Below are 26,514 nucleotides of genomic sequence, written 5' to 3'. Positions count from 1 at the left end.
CTTTAACTTTAAATAGGTTTAATGGAGTTTTGCCATGAAATGGCAAAGACTGTTTAATCACAATAATCATGATATAAATTCATAACATTAATCTTGAATGTAGGTGAATGCATGCTCAGCAGTATGTTCAAAATAAAATCAGTTTTTAGCTCTATTGAAACAGTAAAAAAATAACAAAATGTAGCCATAGGACTAAAATGGCTCACCGGACTGCATTTTTGACACCACTACCTAATCTCAGGTGTGTTTTATGTGATTGGCTTGCATATTCAAAATACAGCAAACATGTTTTACATGAAATGTGAAGTGAATTATATTTCTATAGCGCATTTCTTTAGTGACTCAAACCGCTTTACATAGTGAAACCCATTATCTAAGTTACATTTTAACCACTCAGACTAGGAACAGGTGGGTAAAGTGTCTTGCCCAAGGACACAACGGCAGTGACTAGGGTGGCGGAAGAGGGAATCAAACCTGGAACCCTCAAGTTGCTGGCAAGGCTGCTCTACCAACCGCCACACCGCACATCATCTAAATATGATTAAGAAGAACTGTGTAAACCAAATATAAAGTGACTTAATGACTGAACAGACTGCTCTATAGGCCAGATCCATTTTGTTGCAAATTAATTCTAACTAAGAAACTTAGAGTCCATGTACAAAATCCCAATGGTAGTGATCACTGTACTATAATAATCACAGCTACGCACTTTTCAGAAGATGTGCATATTCAGTCTTGTTGAAGCGGCTGTTTTCAACTTACTAAAGCAGTGGTTCTTAACCTGGGTTCGATCGAACCCTAGGGGTTTGGCGAGTTGTCCTCAGGGGTTTGGCGAGTTGTCCTCAGGGGTTTGGCGGAGCCTCCGCCGCGGAGGTCAGGACACACCCGACTCATCGTGTAAATAAAAACTTCTCCCTATTGGCGTATTATGGATACCCCCAAACAATGCTCCCTCTAATTTTCCATATGCGTGGATCTACTCAGTGGCCTAGTGGTTAGAGTGTCCGCCCTGAGATCTGTAGGTTGTGAGTTCAAACCCCGGCCGATTCATACCAAAGACTATAAAAATGGGACCCATTACCTCCCTGCTTGGCACTCAGCATCAAGGGTCGGAATTGGGGGTTATATCACCAAAAATGATTCCCGGGTGTGGCACCGCTGCTGCCCACTGCTCCCCTCACTTCCCAGGGGGTGAACAAGGGTGATGGGTCAAATGCATAGGACACATTTCACCACACCTAGTGTGTGACAATCATTGGTACTTTAACTTAGATGTGCACAGTGTGGCCACACCAGCAGCACACCTGTCACAAACCTGACTAAATACCAAGTTAAATGTTTTATTACTATAATCAAATGACAGCAGTAATTTCCATGGGATTATTTTCTAAAATAAGTGTTTTGGCCCACTTACAATGACAGTAACACAACATATTGTTTTTCATGAGCTGTGTACTAGTATTGTATGTCTGGGTGGGGGATCTGCTTTGGAAATAATTTGTACCCCTTTCCGATATCGCATTTAGTTCCCACTAAAACATTCACATTTTGCACAATGAGATGTGTACATTCCTGTAACTTTCTGTTTGTAAAATACATCTTTATTAGTATTACTTTAATATAATAACACCATTTCATGATTAATATTTAAAAATTAAAATTAAATTAAGAAAAAAAACATTTTATTTTTCACTAAAGAAGGGTTCGGTGAATGCGCATATGAAACTGGTGGGGTTCAGTACCTCCAACAAGGTTAAGAACCACTGTGCTAAAGGTTACATTTTCCGAACAAAAATATACAAAAGAATACCCCCAGCTATTGTATGTTATCATTAATGATTTAAGAGAACATATTTCATAAACACATGTTTATATTTGTCACAGATAGAAGTTAAACGTTGTAATGCACCAAATAAAATTGATTGGCTTTCATTTTTTATGTCCGTATGGACATGCATGCCCAGAGGGACCTTTGCGGATGAAAGGATTAAAAAACATGCAATGGCCGTGACACAATAAATCAATCTTAACACCGCCTTCTGCTTTTCTCATTTTCTTTGTGCGTGTCAATATCCTGAAGTTTAAACTCCAATCCACTTTATTTATATAGCACATTTCAAAAAACAATAGACATTTTACAAAGTGCTGCACAGAAGTCGAGACATACATACTTGAATTGTCAGCAGTACAAAACACCCAACTATAAAAGAGTAAATTACATCAGAGAAAATTAAATAGACTAAAATCACACAACTCTCATTCTGGTTTGAAAGCCAAAGAGTAAAAATATGACAGAGGGAGCTGTCCGAATAACAGAGGGAGCTGTCCGAATAACAATAGGGATATTGTTCCAAAGTTTTGGAGCCACAGCAGAAAATGCACGATCGCCTCTGGATTTTAAACAGGATTTTGGGACAAGAAGAAACTGATGGATGGGTCACAATGATGGAATGTGAGCGCCATCTAAGCATTTACCTAACAGTGACATACAGCAGCTTTAAGACACTATATTATATTGTATTTAAAGTTAAGTTAAAGTCCCAATGATAGTCACACACACACACTAGGTGTGGTGAAGTTATCCTCTGCATTTGACCCATTCCCATGTTCAGGGAGGGGAGCAGTGAGCAGCAGCGGTGGCTGCGCTCGGGAATCATTTGGTGATTCAACCCCCAATTGCAACCCTTGATGCTGAGTGCCAAGCAGGGAGGTAATGGGTCCCATGTTTATAGTCTTTGGTATGACTCGGCCAGGGTTTGAACTCACGACCTTCCAGTCTCAGGGCGGACACTCTAACCACAAGGCCACTGAGCAGGTCAAAGTTTTATATTATATTACATTTAATATCACATACATTGACTATGTCGTAGACATTACCTCTTCTTTTTTTAATGTATGCAGGGTGAGTAGCTGTTTTTTTTTTTCCGAACCAAGTTGTATGTAGGATGTTTAACATCTTCCAGGTAGGGTTTTATCCACAATTCATTTTGGCTGCAAATGAAGAAAAGTTCAATACCACTGTCAAAGTTGATCACTTACTGAGTTTGCATGTGAAAAATAGTTTAGCCATAGCATTCTGCAATCCTTGAGGATTTGACCACAGCAAAACACATCTGCAGACTGTGAAAAGGATGCTAAAACAGGTGGTGCTATAGCATCTTTTGAAAGCAATTCAAACACCATTTCACAAAAGCTGACTAAACATTAGGGCTGTGAATCTTTGGGCACCAAACCTTTCGATTCAATTCCCAAGGGTAACGATTCGATTAAGAATTGAGTCTCGATTCAAAATCAATATTTTTGAATAACATTGGATGCAAGTTCTATGATGAACTACATTCCTCCATAAAATAGATAAACAGCTCTGAACATTTTCGATATTACTTAAAAGAAAATTGGTTTTGTTTAAAAAAAAAAAATGCTTCCCAAACATTTAATAAAGTCAAATGCTAATAAGGCAACAGGAGAAGTACCCAACACTTCTCTCTTCTAAAGTCAATCTCTATAGCAAATATGGGCATCTACATCAACAATATTATTTGTCTGAGTGGCTGGAGAGGACAGGTTGAAAAAAAAAATAAAAATAATACAATCAATTAAGAATAGTTACAAATAATAATTGCGATTATTCTGATTTTTTTTTTCCAACACACATATATTGCATATGGTTCTAGACAAGGTTGGTCTTTTTGGGGGTTTTGAGTTTATTTTAAACATGCATACTATTACAACATGATTCATCACATTGTATGTGTTTGAAAAGGAGTAGGAAGAAGCAGATCTCATTTAATCCTACACCTTTTCCATTACATAGCAATAGCTAACACTTTTGTTCACTTCCTGTTCTCAATTTAGTCACAATATACTCCATATATAATAATATATATTTTTAAATAATAATAATAATAATTAGTGAAGTAAGTTGTATTTAACTTATAGATAATATTATCTATAAGTTCACAATGTTTATAATAGTTCTTCTACTTTGTACTTTCTAAACACTTTGAGTTTCTTAAATTGGATCATATTAGTACAACATTTGATTTATTCACCTTCCATTAGATAATGTAATTCCACATGCTGATATACTAAAGGTCTAAAGTGTTGTACGTGCATACAACTGTTTTAAAGTACATTTTTCTCTCGGGTTATACTTCTCCTAAAATACGATGAATGCTTCTGTTAAGTAAACGCATACTTGCCAACCCTTCCGGATTTTCCGGGAGACTCCCAACATTCAGCGCCTCTCCCGAAAACCTCCCGGGACAAATTTTCTCCCGAAAATCTCCCAAAATTCAGGCGGAGCTGGAGGCCACGCCCCCTCCAGCTCCGTGTGGACCTGAGTTACGTGTCGACAGCCTGTTTTCACGTCCGAATTTCCCACAATATAAACAGCGTGCCTGCCCAATCATGTTATAACTGTAGAATGATCGAGGGCGAGTTCTTGGTTTCTTATGGGTGTTTATTGTTAGGCAGTTTCATTAACGTCCTCCCAGCGCGGCAACAACACACAACAACAGCAGTCACGTTTTCGTCTACCGTAAAGCAGTTCGTCTGCCGTAAACAGCAATGTTGTGACACTCTTAAACAGGACAATACTGCCATCTACTGTACATGCATATGTGACAATAACATCTACGGCTTTGAGAGTGCAGTGCACAACTGCGCACACAACAAGGAAACGAAGCAGAATGCATCATCAGAGAGGGTGTTCACCATGGTTAGAAAAATAGTGACAGAGAATAGAACAAGGATGGACGATTCAACCCTTAACTCAACAATGAGTAGATGAGTGTTATGTGTGTGTATATGTGTAAATAAATGAACACTGAAATTCAAGTATTTCTCTTATATATATATATATATATATATATATATATATATATATATATATATATATATATATATATATGTATGTATATATATATATATATACATATATATATATATATATATATATATATATATATATATATATATATATATATGTATATATATATATATATATATATATATATATATACATACATATATATATATATATATATATATATATATATATATATATATATATATATATATATATATATATATATATATATATATATATCTAGAATTCACTGAAAGTCAAGTATTTCTTATATATATATATGAAATACTTGACTTGGTGAATTCTAGCTGTAAATTTACTCCTCCCCTCTTAACCACGCCCCCTCACCTCCCGAAATCGGAGGTCTCAAGGTTGGCAAGCATGAGTAAACGATACATTATCTTGAACAGCAAATGGTAAAGTTATGTACTAATATGTGCAACACACACATCTGTTTCATCATTTTGACCAAACCCCCTGTCTTTAAATTGGGCCTCCATACTAGACGGACATTGTTGTTGGGCCGGAACAACCTTAGGCCATGAAGCTGTGCTTAAACTACCGTCTGACCTATTTTTAGCAGAACAATGTTTTGAGATATGAGGAACTAATGGCTGGCAAAGCAATCTAGACTGATGGTGAGCATGTAGCATGCTACCTTTTTTGTTTGTGTGGTATGAGAGGCAAGCAGCGTTCTTAATGCTAGCATGGTACAAAGACACATCTTTGCCTGGTGTACTGTTATGCCCACAGGCACATGTGTGATTCATTGTAAGCCCTTTTATTTTTCTTCCTCTAAACATCTTTGCGCCAAATACCGTGATACCCTGGCCAAGCATTTTTTTTATAATGTTCTTAACTACAATGCCAGTTTTAGAATCTGCCTGACACTTTTTCTGTCTGTATTACCTCCGTCTTAGCTGTGTATTACCTTGTTTCATAATGAGATGCTCCAAAGGCTAAATTATGAGTGACTCTCAGCCTAGTTTCCAAAAGCATCACAGCCCTAAAGGGCATGTTACAATGATAGCTGTGTCTAGCTGCTCTGAAACTTACAAGACTGAGTGTATGGATAAAGTACTACAAGCAGAGGGCCCTATTCAGCAACCGTTCTTAAGAACACATTTTGTTCTTAGACCCACTTACGACGTTTTTAAGGATATTTGTGTATTCACCAATGTTTTCTTAGCTGGGATTTGTTCGTAGGTAAGAACACAATCTATGAGGGCTCCAGAGCACTCTTAGGGTGGCCTAATTGTTCTTAAGTGTGACAATTTCCCTTACTTCTATTGTCTAATGTTAAATTAATATCATAGATAGATAGATATAGATATATATAGAGATGTATAGAGAGATAGATAGATAGATAGATAGATAGATAGATAGATAGATAGATAGATAGATAGATAGCTAAGACAGACAGACATATAACAAAATGAGCAATATATATACATTTCAAAATACCGTGTACCGTGCACGCGTGCGTGCGCACACACACACACACACACACACACACACATGCACGCACGTACGCACACACACGCACATGCACACACGCATACACACACAATAGCAATGCTTTTGCTGCTACTGCAAGATACCGCAGATCGTGCGTTTTGACATCATGTATTTCTCCCGCCAGATAATAGGAATTTCTCTTCTGTAATCTGTTTGTGTTTTCTCCATGTGTTTGATGTTCGGCTTTTCCGCCGGAATTGTGCCCTTATTTGGGGAATTAAGGGCGTTTACATACCGTATTTTTCGAACTATAATTCGCAGTTTTTTTTCATAGTCTGGCCGGGCTCCAGTGCGACTTATATATGTTTTTTCCTTCTTTATTATGCATTTTCGGCAGGTGCGACTTATACTCCGGTGCGAATTATACTCCGAAAAATACGGTATGTATATTGGGGAAATAAGGGCGTGTTTATATGCAAATTATGATAGACACGCACACACTAAACATTTGGCATTCAGCAACTTAAGAACATCAGGTGGGAACAATTTGGGCGTTTAAGAACACGTCATGAATTTGATAGGACTCCTCTTAGGAAATCACTTAGGAAGAAAGATAAGAGGAAACGTTAGGAACTTATTGCTGAATGGGGCCCAGAGTGCTTAGGAGTACATACAAATATAAAATGTAGGATTTTGTTTAGGTGGCTGCTAAATACATTGATTGACAATCGTAACATGAATAAAATAGCACATAGATGCATGGCTTTGCTTCAATACACATTTTTTTCCAATACATTTAATGTGTGACTATTACCACCGTCTAGCCTGTGCGAGAGGTGCCATTTTTTGAAAGAACAACGTGTATTAGCACATTTTTAGTGAGCGATGGCTGAAACAGGTGGCATGCTGGGTGGGCTGGTTTTCAGCCTGCCTTTTTTTAGTTTGCCATGCTTTAGAGTGAATCACTCACAAGGTGGGTGTGAGGAATTTTGGATTCAATGTGGAGATTTTAAGATATTTTGGAATAGTGGAATAGACTTTGATTATGTTGAATGCCTTGTTAAAAGATGTGTCTTTTCTTAGCATTTGCATAGTGAATATTTCCACGATAAGAGACATTGATAGGGTAATGGACAGGGGTTCACATGGCTGGCTTTTGAGCAGCTGGCATAGGATCAATACACAAATGCATATCTCCAATGGCCACCCCACTGTCCCGTATGAATTGTAATAACATCAGTTATGCATTTCCTCCCAAATGCACAGTCAGCCAGGCAGGAAAGCTGCTCTAGACCGCCACTCTCCCCAGAGTCATGTATAGAGAAAATATGGACAACCTAGTTTCAAGCGATTTCATCAATGATTGGTCAAAAGGCACCCATGTGACTACCAGTAATTAAATAAGTCAAAATATTCTTTAGTAATACAAGACTCCGCAATAAACCAAAGTATATCAGTAGGCATTTCCTTAAGTCTTTCTGATAGTTTTCTACAGGTCAGTATACTACAACAGTATAATAAAATTCCTAATTTACGGCTTACAGTTTTGATGTGCCACCCCAAAATTTGACGTGGCCCCATTTGGCCACCCCTATGAAACATTTCTGGAGGCACCACTGTATAACTGTGAGTATTGGACAAATGGACTCTCAGAATGTGCTTTTTTTTTTAACTGAGTAGCCCTACGGCTGTTAAAAAAAACACAATCAAGCAAAAGACAGTTGCTAATTGTAGCATGTTGCTGTGGAACTGTGGAGTCATGACATTGTGACGTGTTTATATCCTTGTGGATGCATTAGTTGATGTAAACAAAAGTGAGCGTGCATACTGTTGTTGCCCGTGTGTTTTTGGAGATGCTACGAGTGACACTGCCAACTCTTTGGTAAAGTCTTGCCGCCTTTGCCAACAAGAGTCTTCAATAAACGGTGAAAGTGATGTTAAATGTTCATTTATCCATTTAATGTGTTGTTTAGTGTTTTATTTACAAGTTCAGTCAGAGACAAAATCAAGAGTGATTGTTTTTTTTTTAATCTTTGGACTTTTGTTAATATTTTTTTCCTTTGATTTGAGAATTTAAATTTTTTATTTTAATTATTTGTGATGTTTTTTTTACTGTTGTTACAGTAATTTGTGTTGGATGTCTTGAGTACAAGGACAAGACAACTTTTGTACATGTGCAAATCAATCTAAAAAAAAAAGAGTAACGGGTGCATTTTATTCAATGCTGTAGTAGAATCCATCTTAATATTGCCATGCTTTTATACTGAAAAAAATATATAAAACCAACTTTTTTTTTTGCTCCCATTTTTTATGAGTTTAACTCAAATATCTAAAACATTTACTATATACACAAAATACCGATTCCTCTCAAATATCGTTCACACGTCTGTCTAAATCTGTATTAGTGAGCATATTTTCTTTGCCAAGATAATCCATCCCACCTCACAAGTGTGGCATATCAAGATGCTGATTAATCAGCATGATTATTGCACAGGTGTGTCTTAGGCTGCCCACAATAAAAGGCCACACTGAAATCTGCAGTTTAGCTTTATTGGGGTCGGGCGGGCTCAGGAAAGCAATCAGTATTTGGTGTGACCAACATTTTCCTCACAGAGAGCAACACATCTCCTTCGCATAGAGTTGATCAGGTTGTTGATTGTGGCCTGTGGAATGTTAGTCCACTCCTCTTCAATGGCTCTGCAAAGTTGCTGGATATTGGCAGGAACTGGAACACACTGTCGTATACGCCGATCTACAGCATCCCAAACATGCTAATGGGTGACATGTCAGGTGAATATGCTGGCCATGAAAGAACTGGGATGTTTTTAGCTTCCAGGAATTGCGCATAGATCCTTGCAACATGGGGCCGTGCATTCTCATGCTGCAACATGAGGTGATCGTCTTGGGTGAATGGCACAACAATGGGCCTCAGGATTTTGTCACGGTATTTGTGTGCATTCAAAATTCCAATAATAAAATGCACTTGTGTTTGTTGTCCATAACATTAGCCTGCCCATACCATAACCCCAACCCCACCATGGGCCACTCGATTTACATAGTTGACATCAGCAAACCGCTCTACCACACAATGCCACAACGCTGTCTTCCATCTGTATAAACCAGGATTCATCCTTGAAGAGAACACCTCTCCAACCGTGAAGAGAACACCTCTCCATTCGATGGCCGGACGCCATTTGCCCACTCAAGTCGGTTACGACGACAAACTGCAGTCAGCTCGAGACCCCGATGAGGACGACGAGTATGCAGATGAGATTCTCAGAGACGGTTTCTCACAGTCTGTGCATAAATTATTAGGTTACGCAAACCAGGTGTTGCAGCAGCTGGTCTCAGACGATCATGGAGGCGCACCTGCTGGATGTGGAGGTCCTTGGCTGTTGTGGTTACGCGTTGTTTGCGGTTTTGAGGCCGGTTGGATGTACTGCTAAATTCTCTGACACGCTTTTGGAGACTGCTTATGGTAGATAAATGAATATTCAATTCACGGGCAACAACTGTGGTGGATTTCCTGCAGTCAGCATGCCAACTGCACGCTCCCTTTAAACTTGCGACATCTGTGGCATTGTGTTGCGTGATAAAACTGCTTATTTCATGGTGGCCTTTTATTGTGGACAGCCTAAGGCACACCTGTGCAATAATCATGCTGTTTAATCAACATCTCGATGTGCCACACCTGTGAGTTGGGATAGATTATCTTGGCAAAGAAGAAGTGCTCACTAACACAGATTTAGACAGATGTGTGAACAATATTTGATAGGGATACGTCTTTTGTGTATGTAGTAAAAGTTTTAGACATTTGACTTCAACTAATGAAAATGGGAGCAAAAATAAAAGTGTTGGGTTTATATTTTTTTCAGAGTATTTTGAATCTGACTTTGCACTAAACAGGAAGTCACATTGTGCTTGTTTTAATGCTGTTTTTTAGAAATTAGATTTTGGATTTTATGTTGAAAAACGGTTGACCATGTGTGTTGATATCAATTTGAGAAAAGCATTTTTTAGAAATAACAATGACACGGTGGATCTTGACGTGAATTGGTCGACAAATACAATTGACTTTAGAGGGTCCCATTGTATTATAAATTTCACTACAGCTAAAAAAATAATATATAAATAAAACATATTCACTGTTTCTCAAAAAGGAGTGTAAACAATCCATCCATACTGTACCATACAGTATGAGAGAAACCAAACATTGTTTGACTCGGAGCAGCAAAGCCTACAATGTGTTGTAGCCACAGTATACAACTAGGCTTTCATTACATGATTAATGTTTAGTATGTGTAAATACGTAATCTAATTTAAAGCATAATACCAAAATCAATACAACTTTTCCCACCATTTATCTTGAAATTGGAGTCATGCAATTAAGGTGATTAATGTAGTTGGTCCTGCATGTAATTAGGGTCAATGTTTGTTTTTTTTTATCTAGAAAAACATATTTTTCCACTTTTGCTATTTAAAGCGTATTTCATGTCTACTCAGAACTTCACCCGACCCAGATCAAAGTTAGTGTCGTAAACTAGTGGGAAGGCATGAACAACAGGTAGAGTGCAAAAACCTGAGGGTGTATTTACGACAAAAATAATTTACACAACAGTATTGATGGTCTTTGTGAACAGTGCTAGGCTTGGATGTGTGAAGTGTGACCGGGCTTGAGATGGAAGCCAGGATGTTGAAATAGTGTGCAAAAACTGTAAAAAGCACAGGGGCAATCTAAAAAGAGTAGATTTGAGATCAATGGCTGTTACATCGCGACGTGTGGTCAGGGGAAAATAATGAATAATGACAACATGAAAGGAGTATTAATATGTCTCCATGTAACTGTGTTGTATATATATTGTATGTGTGATTCCAATTGTCTAACATTTTAAGTAACATTTTTCCATTTTCATATCAAATAAAGGACTTACAGCTGAGATGAAGCTGCATGAGCCAAGCCAATGTTCTGACTGCGCAGTTTGTTTTATAAACTGTTTTGGATGGCACATGCCCAATAGGCCCTGCGATGAGGTGGCGACTTGTCCAGGGTGTACCCCGCCTTCCGCCCGATTGTAGCTGAGATAAGCCTATCCCTTTTCCACTTCATATCAATTTCTAACACATTTTTGACTTCCTGTTCTCATCTTGTAACTCAATTTACACTCTGTAGTGAATTCTGAATACAGAAGTCTTCGAATCAATTCTGACTCTCATGAGATCAATTACATACAATTTTCAATTAGGTATAATAATCAACATTTTTTCTTCTTTGTACTTAGTAAAACTTGCAGTTTGAACAGCCTCTTGAACTGAGTCAAATTAGTACGTTGTTTGACTTATTTTCATAGTCCATTCCATGATTGAATTCCACACACTGAAATGCTAAACGTGATTGGTCCAGGAAGCATTTTTCTTTATTCAGTATTGAAATATTGTTTTCCACTTTGTGTTGTATATTTTTACATGAGATTTACAATTAATTTTATCATCATTTTATATTGCACCCAAAAATGTGGTTTCTGGTACTCTGTCAAAGTTTTCATTGTCTATTTAAAAATGTGGTGTCTGTTACTCTGTCAATGTTTTCACGTCTATTTGCATTTGTATTTGACTTTCTCTTCTTCTGTTACCAAAAAACATTATTTCAGTTTTATGAGATTCAGAGATAGCCCGTTTTTGTCAAACCGTTTTTTTACATTTGTAAATTTCTTCTGTTTTTATTTGTATTAGCTGTGTGTTCTCTCTTAAACAGAATGCTGTTGTGTTGTTACAAATGTCGTTCATATAAATATTGAACACATTTGGTCCCAGTGTTAACCCCTGGGGTACGCCGCAAGATATACTTAGCTCTGCTGACGTATTTTCACAGCGCTTTAAGTATAGCTTCCGTTTGGTTAAGTAGATTCTTCTCCAACTCAATATCAATCCTCTGATGCCATACCATTCTAATGTTTTAATTTAGATATTTTGATTGATTGTGTCAAATGCATAAGTTAGCGCCATAAATACTGCCGCTGCACACTGTTTACCATCTATAGCTTTAATAATTTTGTCTGTTATTTTGATAAATGCCATCGATATTGTAATGATAGCTCAAAATTCATATTGCTTTTCTGCTACTGTTCCACTTTTGTTTATGAACTTCTCTAATCTATTATTGAATACTGTTTCAATTATTTTCGAAAATTGCAGACGTAATGTCTTTAGTGGATGTGTGACATCATTATGCTTGCTACTCGGACATTGCAGGAGAATATCATACTGTGAGGCGCACAGTTCCATGGCTCACCATGAAGGGGGCAAATTAGAGCTGGTGAGTGCTTGTCGCTGCCATCTTTCTACAAAGAGGAAAAAGTGGCTGAAAGTAAAAAAAAAAATAACAGAGCTTTTCCTGGAGAAGGTTCAGTGTGTGGAATTTGTATCAACATAAATGTAAGATTGTAAATTTCTTGAAAATGTTATACAATTGTAACAGATGGTTTTTGTTTTAGAACAAATTAATAGATATAATTTATGAGTATTAGAAAACAGCATTTTTCCATAAAGTGAGTAATGAGTAACAACAGTATTAACAGTATTAAAATTTAATAGAGCGCTTTAATATATATGTATATATATATATATATATATATATATATATATATATATATATATATATATATATATATATATATATATATATATATATATATATATATATATATATATATATATACACATATATATAATATATATGCACCTTATTGCTTTTTATTCTGCACTACCATGAGCTGATGTGACAAAATGTTGTTCTTATCTGTACTGTAAAGTTCAAATTTGAATGACAATAAAAAGGAAGTCTAAGTCTAGTCTAGTCTTAATTTAACATTTTGTGTGTTTTTTTGAGTCAGTACCTCACCAGCCATGAACTATCATTGGTTTTACATCACAGAGATCATTAACGATCTGGTGTTGGATCCACAGAAAACCAACTCGTTTAAAAGGATGCTATTCAATGAGCTCACAGCCAAAAACAGGAAGGAGAAAGGGGGGTAATTGCAGAAATTCTGACAGTTTTTTGGCATTTTTCTTTTGACCACTCAATATTATGATAGAAGGGTGAAAAATACAAATATTTGAAAACATAAAACTGGAAGTCATTGATCCTGTTTTAATCACTGATAGAAGGCGAGCCTGCAAAAATAAAGGATATACTGTATGTCACACATTCTATTGAACAATATTGGAACAGTGTTCTGCTGTTGTGTATGTGCGCCACTCAAGACTCAAATGCAGTAATTCTATTTGTCACTTTTCTACCTTTAAAAGGTGCACAAGTTCTAGGTCTGTGTCTTCACATTGAGTTACTGGTGGTGCAGCACCAGTAGCAACTTGAGCTATGGTATCTTGCACCAAGAAACCACGAGGTCACTTTATATTTGCAATTCTGTGTGAAGACAGAAATGTTGTGTTTTTAAAAACTAAAACTCCTTTTTATTACTCAGTTATTTTGTGTCTCTTAGTCACCTCAGTAAAGTCTCATGCATTCATGCAACTGTTTTCACAGCTGATCCTGAGCAATTTTCACGAGAAGTTAAATATAAATAAGTTATAGATAATGTGCTATTTTATCTCATTGTTCTCTGAGCTTTTGAGGAAATATTTAGGGACGTAGCCTCAAACTCCCAGATGTAACTGAACAACTGCTGAGATGTGCATTCTCCGGGGTTATCTGTGCTTGTACGAGCATCTACAGTACAATGTGCTCAAAACATCAACACACTTTTCCCAAGACAATCACCTCTTCTGTATTCCCTTCTTCGCCAATATATGTTTCTCAAAAGACAGAGTCAAGTAAATCTGTCAAGTCCCAGTGATGTAGGTTTGTAGAGGGCAGACTAGTAAAGAGCACGCACGCATGCACGCACGCACGCACGCACACACACACACACACACACACACACACACACACACACACACACACACACACACACACACACACACACACTCGCACACACACCCACACACTCTCAGGGTGCAGAGGTAAGTGGGTATTTGACAGTAGACCTTCAGGGAGATAGAAGAGCTACTGTTTCCCCTGAGGGAAGTGAAACAAGTCGCTGGGCTTTTGGGGGGATGACAGATGTATCATAAACCTCTGAAGGAAGTACAATGACAATAAACTACTTATGAAATATTAGTCATTTTTAAATTGTTATCTCAGTGAAAAATTTATTTTTAATCTGAAGTAAATCTTTATGGTCAATATTTTTGTCAGCAGGTTTTGCAGTTTTTTTATGAAACTTTATTGCTGACCTTAACATGCCATCAGCAACATTTAGATCCAACACCGCCCACGATTCGCCACAACAGCAACCCGACACTTCCTCAGTATATACCAATCACAATAATGGTAAATGGTAAATGGGTAATACAAACCCGGTTTCCATATGAGTTGGGGAATTGTGTTAGATGTAAATATAAACAGAATACAATGATTTGCAAATCCTTTTCAACCCATATTCAATTGAATGCACTGCAAAGACAAGATATTTGATGTTCAAACTCATAAACTTTATTTTTTTTTTTTGCAAATACTAATTAACTTAGAATTTCATGGCTGCAACACGTGCCAAAGTAGTTGGGAAAGGGTATGTTCACCACTGTGTTACATCACCTTTTCTTTTAACAACACTCAATAAACGATTGGGAACTGAGGAAACTAATTGTTGAAGCTTTGAAAGTGGAATTATTTCCCATTCTTGTTTTATGTAGAGCTTCAGTCGTTCAACAGTCCGGGGTCGCCGCTGTCGTATTTTACGCTTCATAATGCGCCACACATTTTCGATGGGAGACATGTCTGGACTGCAGGCGGACCAGGAAAGTACCCGCACTCTTTTTTTACGAAGCCACGCTGTTGTAACACGTGCTGAATGTGGCTTGGCATTGTCTTGCTGAAATAAGCAGGGGCGTCCATGAAAAAGACGGCGCTTAGATGGCAGCATATGTTGTTCCAAAACCTGTATGTACCTTTCAGCATTAATGGTGCCTTCACAGATGTGTAAGTTACCCATGCCTTGGGCACTAATGCACCCCCATACCATCACAGATGATGGCTTTTGAACTTTGCGTCGATAACAGTCTGGATGGTTCGCTTCCCCTTTGGTCCGGATGACACGATGTCGAATATTTCCAAAAACAATTTGAAATGTGGATTCGTCAGACCACAGAACACTTTTCCACTTTGCATGAGTCCATCTTAGATGATCTCGGGCCCAGAAAAGCCGGCGGCGTTTCTGGATGTTGTTGATAAATGGCTTTCGCTTTGCATAGTAGAGCTTTAATTTGCACTTACAGATGTAGCGACGAATTGTATTTAGTAACAGTGGTTTTCTGAAGTGTTCCTGAGCCCATGTGGTGATATCCTTTTGATACAGTGCCGTCTGAGGGATCCAAGGTCACGGTCATTCAATGTTGGTTTCCGGCCATGCCGCTTACGTGGAGTGATTTCTCCAGATTCTCTGAACCTTTTGATGCTATTATGGAGCGTAGATGTTGAAATCCCTCAATTTCTTGCAATTGCACTTTGAGAAACGTTGTTCTTAAACTGTTTGACTATTTGCTCACGCAGTTGTGGAAAAAGGGGTGTACCTCGCCCCATCCTTTCTTGTGAAAGACTGAGCATTTTTTGGGAAGCTGTTTTTATACCCAATCTTGGCACCCACCTGTTCCCAATTAGCCTGCACACCTGTGGGATGTTCCAAAAAAGTGTTTGATGAGCATTCCTCAACTTTATCAGTATTTATTACCACCTTTCCCAACTTCTTTGTCACGTGTTGCTGGCATCAAATTATAAAGTTAATGATTATTTGCAAAAAAAATTTTTTTTATCAGTTTGAACATCAAATATGTTGTCTTTGTAGCATATTCAATTGAATATGGGTTGAAAATGATTTGCAAATCATTGTATTCCGTTTATATTTACATCTAACACAATTTCCCAACTCATATGGAAACTGGGTTTGTACTTGTATAGCGCTTTTCTACCTTTAAGGTACTCAAAGCGCTTTGACACTATTTCCACATTCACCCATTCACACACACATTCACACACTGATGGCGGGAGCTGCCATGCAAGGCCCTAACCACGACCCATCAGGAGCAAGGGTGAAGTGTCTTGCTCAAGGACACAACGGATGTGACTAGGTTGGTAGAAGCTGGGGATAGAACCAGGAACCCTCAAGTTGCTGGCACGGCCACTCTCCCAGCCTCGCCATGTCGTCCCCCGTAAAGGATTTGCGTTCACAAACAGAATTCTGAACATCAACATTACGTAACAGAAGCTATTTTTGCATTCTTCAGGTTCTCTAATGGTTCTGGTTTTGCTGCGATAATCTCTTATTGCTGAATTTGGTGTTGACGTAATTTAATTGACGTGATGTAATTGCCGGCATCAGTTTGTTTGTCAGTGAGCGACATCATTTTGAAGAAACTTCCACAAAATGTCAGTAACGGCACAAAAAACAAGCGTTTAGATTTTGGAGGTCATCCGAATAACGTCTGCTCAAGATGTCGTGATCGTGGGATCAGATCTGGGTGGACATTTGCCTTTTTCTGACTGATCAGCTAACGAGCACAGTCAATCTTGACTTCAGCTGAGTCTACATGCTAAAGATTGTACTCATGAGAAACATTCCCTCAAAAGTGATGCCAGCTCAGGGAGACACAATTACATGTTCAGATTCCTTGCAGGAGTTGCATGAATTCCAAGGTGTGTCTTGCCAAAACACTGGCTTGAATTTGAGACCAAACTGCAACCAAGCATCGTCTATCCACAATGCAAAACGCTTCTAAGATACTAATCCTTACACGGGACATAATTCAACTATCTTCCATGTAATGTTAACACTGGAGGAAAATGAATAGCTTAGCATGCTACACATACACACGCCAAGCAGGATGACACAAGAAGATTACTGCTAAATAAAATAGGGGTGATCGATATACAGTTGATGTCAATACTATCGATACCTAGTATCAAAATGATACTAAGGTGATTAGATTGATATTTTTCTTTTTCTTATCATTAATACAAAATCTTTTGTTTTTGTTTTTTCCCTAAGTCTCTGGATACAGGAATGTATAATTAAATAAGAGCAGTTGGTTTTGTTTTAGTTGTTTTGCATTACCCACTTTGTTTTAGTGATTTTGATGTACTACTCACCATCTGATATACAACAATACTAGCAAATTCTGAATCCTTAATATTAGTAATAATTAATAAGATACGCTTTATAAAAATGAGTTGTTGTGTTTACTTTAGTTACTCGGTTTAAAATGTTTTCATTTCCATAATCTTTTGTCAAAGTATCGACTCTAAATCTGGTCAGATTTGAGGGCAGAAAAACGAAACGGGCTCTGAGGCCAAAAATGTTGATCGGCACATTTCTAATTTATACTACATTACCTTACATTTAAGGCTCAACTTCTCTGTGTGTATCCTAGCCGACACGCCTCTACCCACAGAGACAAAGAGTAGATGACTAACAAGGGAGTTTACTCTGTTTATTTCATTCCGCTATATAACAAATAAATCCAGGTGCAAAGACCAATGCACAGAGTGAATCCTCTTGCAATTCAATTCGCTCGGGTTTGTTCATCTGTCTGTTTGATGAGGATTCTTTATCATTAGATTCCTAGGGGCAGTAACTTTCCAATGTGTTGTAAGCAGTATATCACACCCACTTACGGTTTTTAGCACATTTAGACGCAAATTATGCCTGTACCTAACACACATGCATACTTGCCAACATTGAGTCCTCCGAATGCGAGAGATTGGGGGGGTTGGGGTGGAAGGGGTCGGGGGGCGGGGTTAAGGGGGGAGGAGTATATTTATAGCTAGAATTCACTGGAATTAAAGTATCTCTTTTATATATATATATATATATATATATATATATATATATATATATATATATATATATATATATATATAGTACAGTACACAGTAATGAAAACACAGTTGTTATACTAACTGTACTGTACTTGCTGCTTACTAAAAAAAAAAATAACACTTACTTTTCACTATTTGAGTAGCCTTTGTTCTGCCATTTGATTGCTGGCGTGCAATCTCTGAATCCGGGAACATATCCTTCGCGGATTTGTTGAAAACATCCGCAAATGAGAACGGGATGTTGCTTGCAATATGGCCCATATTACTGCGTTGCTGCCGTCTTGTGCTTCTCTGACCGTTCATGAGTGACTATATCCATTCAGCCACCGTGTTTTGGGTTATAGATATACCTATGGATAACGGAGACATATATAATAGTCTCCTTTTCAGGTGAGAGGCTGCTAAAGGCAGTGCTTTTAAGGCACGCCCCCAATATTGTTTGTTCGGCTGGAAATTTTGGACATTACTACTTGCCGTAGTTTTGAAGCAATGCATGATGGGAATCCCGATGTTGTGTGTCAGTGTATTAACGTGCCGGCTGGAATAAACACACGCTGAGAAATAGCTCCGTGCCTGCCTACTTTATGGGTTATAGATAAACTTATGGACAACAGAGACATATATAATAGTCTCCTTTTCAGGTGAGAGACGACGTTAAAGGCGGTGCCTTTAAGGCACGCCCCCAAAATAGTTGTCCGGCTGGAAATCGGGAGAAATTCGGGAGAATGGTTGTCCTAGGAGATTTTCGGGAGAGGCACTGAAATTCGGGAGTGTCCCGGAAAATTCGGGAGGGTTGGCAAGCATGCACACATGTGCAAGCGTTAGCTTCGTCTGTTGTTTGCTAATGATAGCCATTTGGGTAGCTAACGTTAGCTATCATTGAATGTATATTCTACAGTAAGGAAGGGATTCATTCCACCCTATTCCAGGGTGGCTCTTGCGTGACAGGAAGGGGTTAGGGCGGTTAATCATATGGTAATGCAGTCTGCTGAAAATGATGGAAAGCACCACTCTCCATAACAATAAAAACACTGTGGTCAAATTTGGAATTGCCACAAAACACATTTTAAGATATTCAACACTCTACTGCCATCCGGCAGCTAAAGTGGATAGTGTACCCCAAAATGTGTCACGTTTAATGTGTCAGTTAAACCGTGCCATATGAATCCCCTTTCTGTATTAAACAACTGTATGACAAAATTGTTAGTTGCTTCTCTTGGACTGCTTTTGTTTTTAGTGCACACACTCCCTAAATGTACGTGTATACGAGGCAGTGGTGAGTGATAAGCCTAAATGCCACATTAAAACCTTGGACCGATGAGCAATTTTTATTCAACATAAATAGTAATTGTAAAAGAAAATGGACATTTTAAATATTTATATGTTCTGTTAAACCATTATTGCCAGGAGCCTGTGGCGATCTTGTTATTTTTTTGTTTTAAGAATGTTAACTTAGAGCAGGTTGCTAACATCCTTTTTTAAGAACTTGCACTGTTTTAAACGATATGTAACTCTTCACTAGGTCTCTTCTAGTTTGCGAAATGTTTTTAACAAACAAAAAGAGTCTAGGTTCCTCCATTTAACCTTTGCAAATAGTATACATTTCATTCTACAATACCTAAAAAAGGCAACACAAAAAATGACCTGCAAACCAAATGCCCCTTATTTATTTTTCGAGGAGTTGGAAACAAAACACTTCAGTTAAGACCGCACTTTAAGAGAGAAAAAAAGAAAGTGGAAAGTTGCACTACTGTAAAGGTCACCTGTCAACTCTCGGGATCATTTGAATTTTTGCACAATGGCTCCCTGCTTGAAACAAGTCGCTGTGTTTATATTCTTACTGTGGAAACAGTCCAGGTACTGTAAACACCCAGCCATGTGTGTGTGTGTGTGGAACTTCCTGATAAATTACATTCAATTATTGTTAAGGCGTCTGACATTGTAGTGCATATCCATCCTGGTTTGCAGAGATGGATATCAGAGTCACAGACATATTGTACAAGAATATAAGACAGTGGCAGACAGGTTGCTGTTATGTAAACACAATACAGGTTCAAGGAGAGAGAGTGTGAGTTGCTCTGCGTGAGCGTGCATATGGTACAACCTTTGTTTACTCTTGACCTGTGAGCCCTGCATACTAATGATCATTGTGGCCGTGTTCTTTTTATGCTGACCGGGCTGTTTTCTGGCTCTGTTGGTGGAAAAACTATGGCTTGTCTGGAAAAAAATGTAAGTTAAATTTAGTTTTGGGTAATACAGTAAGGATAAGTTGATTATCAGTTGAGCTGCATTTTAACAATGATTTTCTTCATTCAGAAATGTGGAAAAACAAGGAGACCTTACACTTTGTAGGAATTAAATTAAAGTTCCTTTAAAAAAATCATCGAAGACAAAAGTCTGGAAAATTATTATTTTACTATTCTAAAAACAAGCTTGAAACAAATCAAAAACCTCCACATTAATGAATTGTATTTCTGTAAGTTTGCAGTTTGTTATGAACTATTACTGTCAGGTCAGCTTGTGCTGTACTGCCCTTAATAATATTCATAAAGACACATCATGTACTTTTCTTAAAATCTTAACTATAAATAGCAGTTATTTGATCATTGGTAACAGAGCATGGTAAGGCTGACTAATACTTACAGATAATGGCAGTGATCCTTAGATATGAAAATATACTCATTTCGGAGTGTGAGGATATGACATGACTGGTCATCAAACATAGTCGATGTTGAGCCTCATTGTTTTTGAGCTGCTTGAAAAAATCAATCAATCAATCAATCAATGTTTATTTATATAGCCCTAAATCACAAGTGTCTCAAAGGGCTGCACAAGCCACAACGACATCCTCGGTACAAAGCCCACATAAGGGCAAGGAAAAACTCACCCCAGTGGGACGTCGATGTGAATGACTATGAGAAACCTTGGAGAGGACCGCATATGTGGGTAACCCCCTCCCTCTAGGGGAGACCGAAAGCAATGGATGTCGAGTGGGTCTGACATAATATTGTGAGAGTCCAGTCCATAGTGGATCCAACATAATAGTAAGAGTCCAGTCCATAGTGGGGCCAGCAGGACACCATCCCGAGCGGAGACGGGTCAGCAGCGCAGAGATGTTCCCAGCCGATGCACAGGCGAGCGGTCCACCCCGGGTCCCGACTCTGGACAGCCAGCACTTCATCCATGGCCACCGGACCTCCAGCTGACTACAATCCGGCGTGTTGGTCAGCTTTAGGGGCATGTAGAGTTGGGTGTCATCAGCATAACAATGAAAGCTAACACCGTATTTGCGTATGATGTCGCCTAGCGGCAGCATGTAAATACTAAAGAGTGCAGGGCCAAGAACCGAACCCTGAGGAACTCCGCATGTTACCTTAACATAGTCCGAGGTCACATTATTATGGGAGACGCATTGCATCCTGTCAGTAAGATAAGAGTTAAACCACGACAAAGCTAAGTCTGACATACCAATACGTGTTTTGATACGCTCTAATAAAATATTATGATCGACGGTATCGAAAGCATCGCTAAGATCAAGAAGCAGCAACATAGATGACGCATCAGAATCCATCGTTAGCAGTAGATCATTAGTCATTTTTGCGAGGGCTGTCTCCGTAGAGTGATTTGCCCTGAAACCGGATTGAAAAGGTTCACAGAGATTGTTAGACACTAAGTGTTCATTTAGCTGCTGTGCGACAATTTTTTCGAGGATTTTCGAAATAAAGGGAGGGTGGGACACCGGTCGGTAGTTTACCATGAGGTCAGGATCAAGGTTAGGTCTTTTGAGCAGAGGATGAATAACCGCTTTCTTGAATGCTAGGGGAACAGTGCCAGAGGAAAGTGATACGTTTATAATATTTAGCACTGATGGACCTAATAATACAAAAAGCTCCTTGATAAGTTTCCCAGGAAGTGTATCAAGTAAACATGTTGTTTGTTTTATCCCACTTACACGCCGTAATAGTTCCTCTAATGTTATTTCATCAAAAAGAGAGAGACTATTTTGTATTGCAGTATCCGTCGTAGATACAGTTGTATCTGTGTTAATAGAACCCAGTTGTAGCTGGGATGCGTTGTCTTTAATCTCCTTTCTAATGAGTTCAATTTTCTTATTAAATATATTCATAAAGTCATCTGCCGAGTGGGTGGAGCTATTGGGAGGAGTCCCTTGTTGGGTTAGTGATGCTACTGTACTAAACAAAAATTTAGGGTCGTTTTTGTTGAGGCGGATGAGATTTGAGTAATATTTAGCTTTAGCTAAGGTAAGCATGCGTTTATACGATATTAAACTATCACTCCATGCTTGATGGAAAACTTCAAGCTTGGTTGCGCGCCATTTGCGTTCCAACTTTCTACATGATAATTTATGAGCTCTGGTTTCTTCTGTAAACCATGGGGTGCGCCTTTTAGGGGCCCTTTTTGGTTTTAGCGGTGCTATACTATCAATGGTTTTGCGCAGAGCATTGTCAAAGTTGTTAGTTAGGTTATCAATAGAGCCGACATAATTTGGGAATGGTGCCATTACCGAAGGCAGTAGGTCAGCAAGAGTCATCGTTGTGGCAGCATTAATGTTGCGGCTGCTATAGCAGTTATTATTATTATTAGTTTGTTGACAATGAGTCAGAACTTCGAATTTTATAAGGTAATGATCGGACATTACTTTAGTATACGGGAGTACTATAACTTTGGAGGTGGTGACACCCCTGACCAGCACTAGATCTATCGTATTACCGTTGCGATGCGTAGGTTCATTTATTATTTGTGTAAGACCACAGCTATCAATTATAGTCTGGAGCGCCACGCACTGAGGGTCCGATGGGGTATTCATATGGATATTAAAGTCCCCCATTATGATTATATTGTCTGCGTGCGTCACTAGATCAGCAACGAACTCTGAGAATTCATTGATAAAGTTCGAGTAGGGTCCTGGGGGGCGGTAGATAACAGCCATATCGAGAGGCAGCGGTGCGACAGACCTCATAGTAAGCACCTCAAACGATTTGTATTTATTATTTAGGTTAGGGGTAAGTTAAAGTTTTCATTGTATATTAGTGCGACCCCCCCACCGCTTTTAAGGGGACGGGCAATATGCACATTCGTATAGTTAGGAGGAGATGCCTCATTTAGCGCAAAAACATCGTCTGGTTTGAGCCAGGTTTCGTTAAGACCAATGACGTTAAGATTGTTGTCTCTAATGACCTCATTAACTAATAACGTTTTGGGAGACAATGATCTTATGTTTAAAAAGCCCATATTATAAGTATTGGGCTGTTTTGACGAGTTTTTGTTTAAATTATCCGTAGTAGCAATATTAATAATGTTGCGTTTATTATACGTAGTGCACTTTAAATAGTTTCGACCATATCTAGGAATTGATATGGTCGATATAATTAAAAAAAAAGTAAAGAAAAAGTTTGAACAGAGAAACAAAGTAGCTCAATCTTCTCCGATTACCATCTCATTTGTTATACTGCCTTTGGTAAGATAGTGCTTTATATCGCTGCTTTTGATACTCTGTGATAGACATGTGACTGGTCAGGATTTGGTATAGTATATGCCGGAGAGTATCATTACACAATTACTGTAGGTGAGGATACAATCTATCACTAGCTCCCCTGCACATCACTTGCCGTCTCTGCATTTTAGGATCTCGCTAACAGCTGCAATGCAGTTCCGTATCAATCGTTTTACCTACTCAGTGGCCTAGTGGTTAGAGTGTCCGCCCTGAAATCAGTAGGTTGTGAGTTCAAACCCCGGCCGAGTCATACCAAAGACTATAAAAAATGGCACCCATTACCTCCCTGCTAGGCACTCAGCATCAAGGGTTGGAATTGGGTGTTAAATCACCAAAAATGATTCCCGGGCACGGCACCGCTGCTGCCCACTGCTCCCCTCACCTCCCAGGGGTTGATCAAGGGGATGGGTCAAATGCAGAGGACACATTTCACCACACCTAGTGTGTGTGTGACAACCATTGGTACTTTAACTTTAACTTTAACTTTAATTCGAAGGCCGGACTGTCGGCATGGGTACTTTTTACCCGAGTGTAAAACTTTTAGACATGTTGACCTTATATCAGAACCGAATAGTAGCTAAATATGTGTATTGGAAATCACTTTTAAAGATACTTATATGACTGTTTCGTATCCTTGGTTGCACACCCATCTAGAATACAGTCTATTCCTAAAAATATAGAAAAATGGTACATCTGTTTATTATAGTGGATTCCCCCATATTCACGATTTGCATTTGGTATCTCGCCAATTTGCTGATTTTTGGTGAAAACATATTTTTTTCTACAGAAAACCTCTATCATTCAGTTTAATCATTGCTGTTATAATGTACAAGTGTAGAGAGTAAAATAAATGTCAGAAATGTATGAAGCAACGACGTGACGTCAGTGCAATATAGGTCAGTCAACGTTGTTCTAAATCGGCTTTATGTGGACAGAGAAACATCTTGTCCGACAGCTAACCGTGACAAAACAATGGCCAGCTGAGCATCAAAACCACGTACCACCACTAGCTGCTTTTTTGAGGGTGCTAGGTTGACGAGGCTACAGGCGAGACCCAGTTCAATTCCATCTGTTCTATCATACATCTTACCTCACCATTCATTGCTAATGAGTGCTTAAACATTTTATAATCTACAATTTGTTAAATATGGCAGCACGGTAGAACAGGGGTTAATGGGTGTAAGAAGGTCATCGGTTCGATTCCCGGGCTCGTGTTATGTACAGGAGGAGAAGACGGCACCGACAACAGGGGAGTAGTATAGCTCTATGTGTTATTATATATCTACTACATATATATAATAACAAACAATATTCTTAATAAACTAGAAAATGGAGTGTGATTAAATCCAAAAGTGTATGGTGTGTGACTGTGTTGGAATTAACTGTTGAGTTTTATCAAGAATGTTGAGCGAGAGGCAAGTCCAAAAGGGGCAGGGCAGGCTCATAGAACTGTGAGACAAGCAGGACGTCATGGGCTATAGTGGGGCATAGAAGGTCTGTGTCCAGGCGGGAGGTCGAGATCCAAGAGGCAGTCAGGGAAGCAGAAGGAACACGGGGAAGACGAGACACAGCTCGTAACGTGGAACTAAAGCAGACCGCAGGAAAGACGACAAGGAAGACACGAGACCAATCAAACACGACGGAGGAGAACATACACAGGGAGCAAGATTGCATAGAGCTAAATGATTGCCTACGGTACAGGAACAGATGACTACGTTCTGGCCCAGAACGCAGGCCTGCACTGGCTTAAGAAGCCCAGGGAGCTCATCAGCGACAGGTGTGCAGGTTGCAGATTGATTGCAGCTGCCTGCTGCAGCCGGAGTGGCGTGTGCAGGTGCGATTTTGGGGGCGCAATCATCAGAGCGCACAGATGAGTGCGCATTGGCATGCGCCCGGGCCGTGTCAGCTCGGGGTCTTTCTGCGTGGAGTTGGCATGTTCTCCCCATGACTGTGTGGGTTCCCCCGAGTACTACGGCTTCCTCCCACCTCCAAAGACATGCACCTGTTGATGAATTGATTGGCAATCCCAAATTGGCCCTAGTGTGTGAATGTGAGTGTGAATGTTGTGGCGACTTGTCCAAGGTGTAGCTGGTGCAGCTGGAATAGGCTATAGCCCCCTGTGACCTCGAGAAGGACAACCGGTAGACAATGGATGGATGGATGTGTTAAATACATGTGTGAGAAATAATTATGGCTTAAATCTGGTTTCTATGCATTTAGCTTGTTTGCTTATTTCCTTGTGAGTAAACAAAATGAATTATAGACGACACAAAGGTTTCTGTACCTACATCTAATCTAATAATTACAACAGTTATAGCCCCCAGCAAGCTGTAGAAAAACGATGGATGGATGGAATGTTGATCTGGAATCGCGAGACAGCGTCAAGCTGGCAGTGTTGTATTTTGTATATGTGGGTTTAAAACAAACTATAACGCTTACATGTATTTCACAATGCAAGTCCCAAACGTCCCATAAATGCCACACTTCAGGTTCCTCCGGCAACAGTTCCTGTAGCCCACAGTCTGGCATTCAAAAAAAGTATTGTTCCGGAAATGCATGGCGACTGTTGGCGTGACCCCAGGATGCAGAGACGGCAAGTGAAGTGGAGGTGAGATAGTCACTTTATTAGCCAGCGATGCAAGGAAAAGCAGAAAGCATCGCAATGAATGGGGACAGCTGTCCACATTTTAGACACAAAAGTAGGCAGATAAAAATACTAAACATGCAAGCAACGCAACA

The 26,514-nt window shown here is 39.0% G+C and overlaps 1 protein-coding gene across 1 annotated transcript in view; it reads left to right on the top strand.

Moving 5' to 3' along the window:
* il1rapl2 (interleukin 1 receptor accessory protein-like 2) overlaps positions 1–26,514 on the top strand; it is a 647,587-nt gene that overhangs the window by 239,656 nt on the left and 381,417 nt on the right. The window lies entirely within an intron of this gene.

The sequence above is a fragment of the Nerophis lumbriciformis genome, linkage group LG35 (genome assembly GCF_033978685.3).
Source record: "Nerophis lumbriciformis linkage group LG35, RoL_Nlum_v2.1, whole genome shotgun sequence".
In the NCBI taxonomy this organism is placed as follows: domain Eukaryota; kingdom Metazoa; phylum Chordata; class Actinopteri; order Syngnathiformes; family Syngnathidae; genus Nerophis; species Nerophis lumbriciformis.
This window is presented reverse-complemented; position numbering and strand designations above follow the sequence as displayed.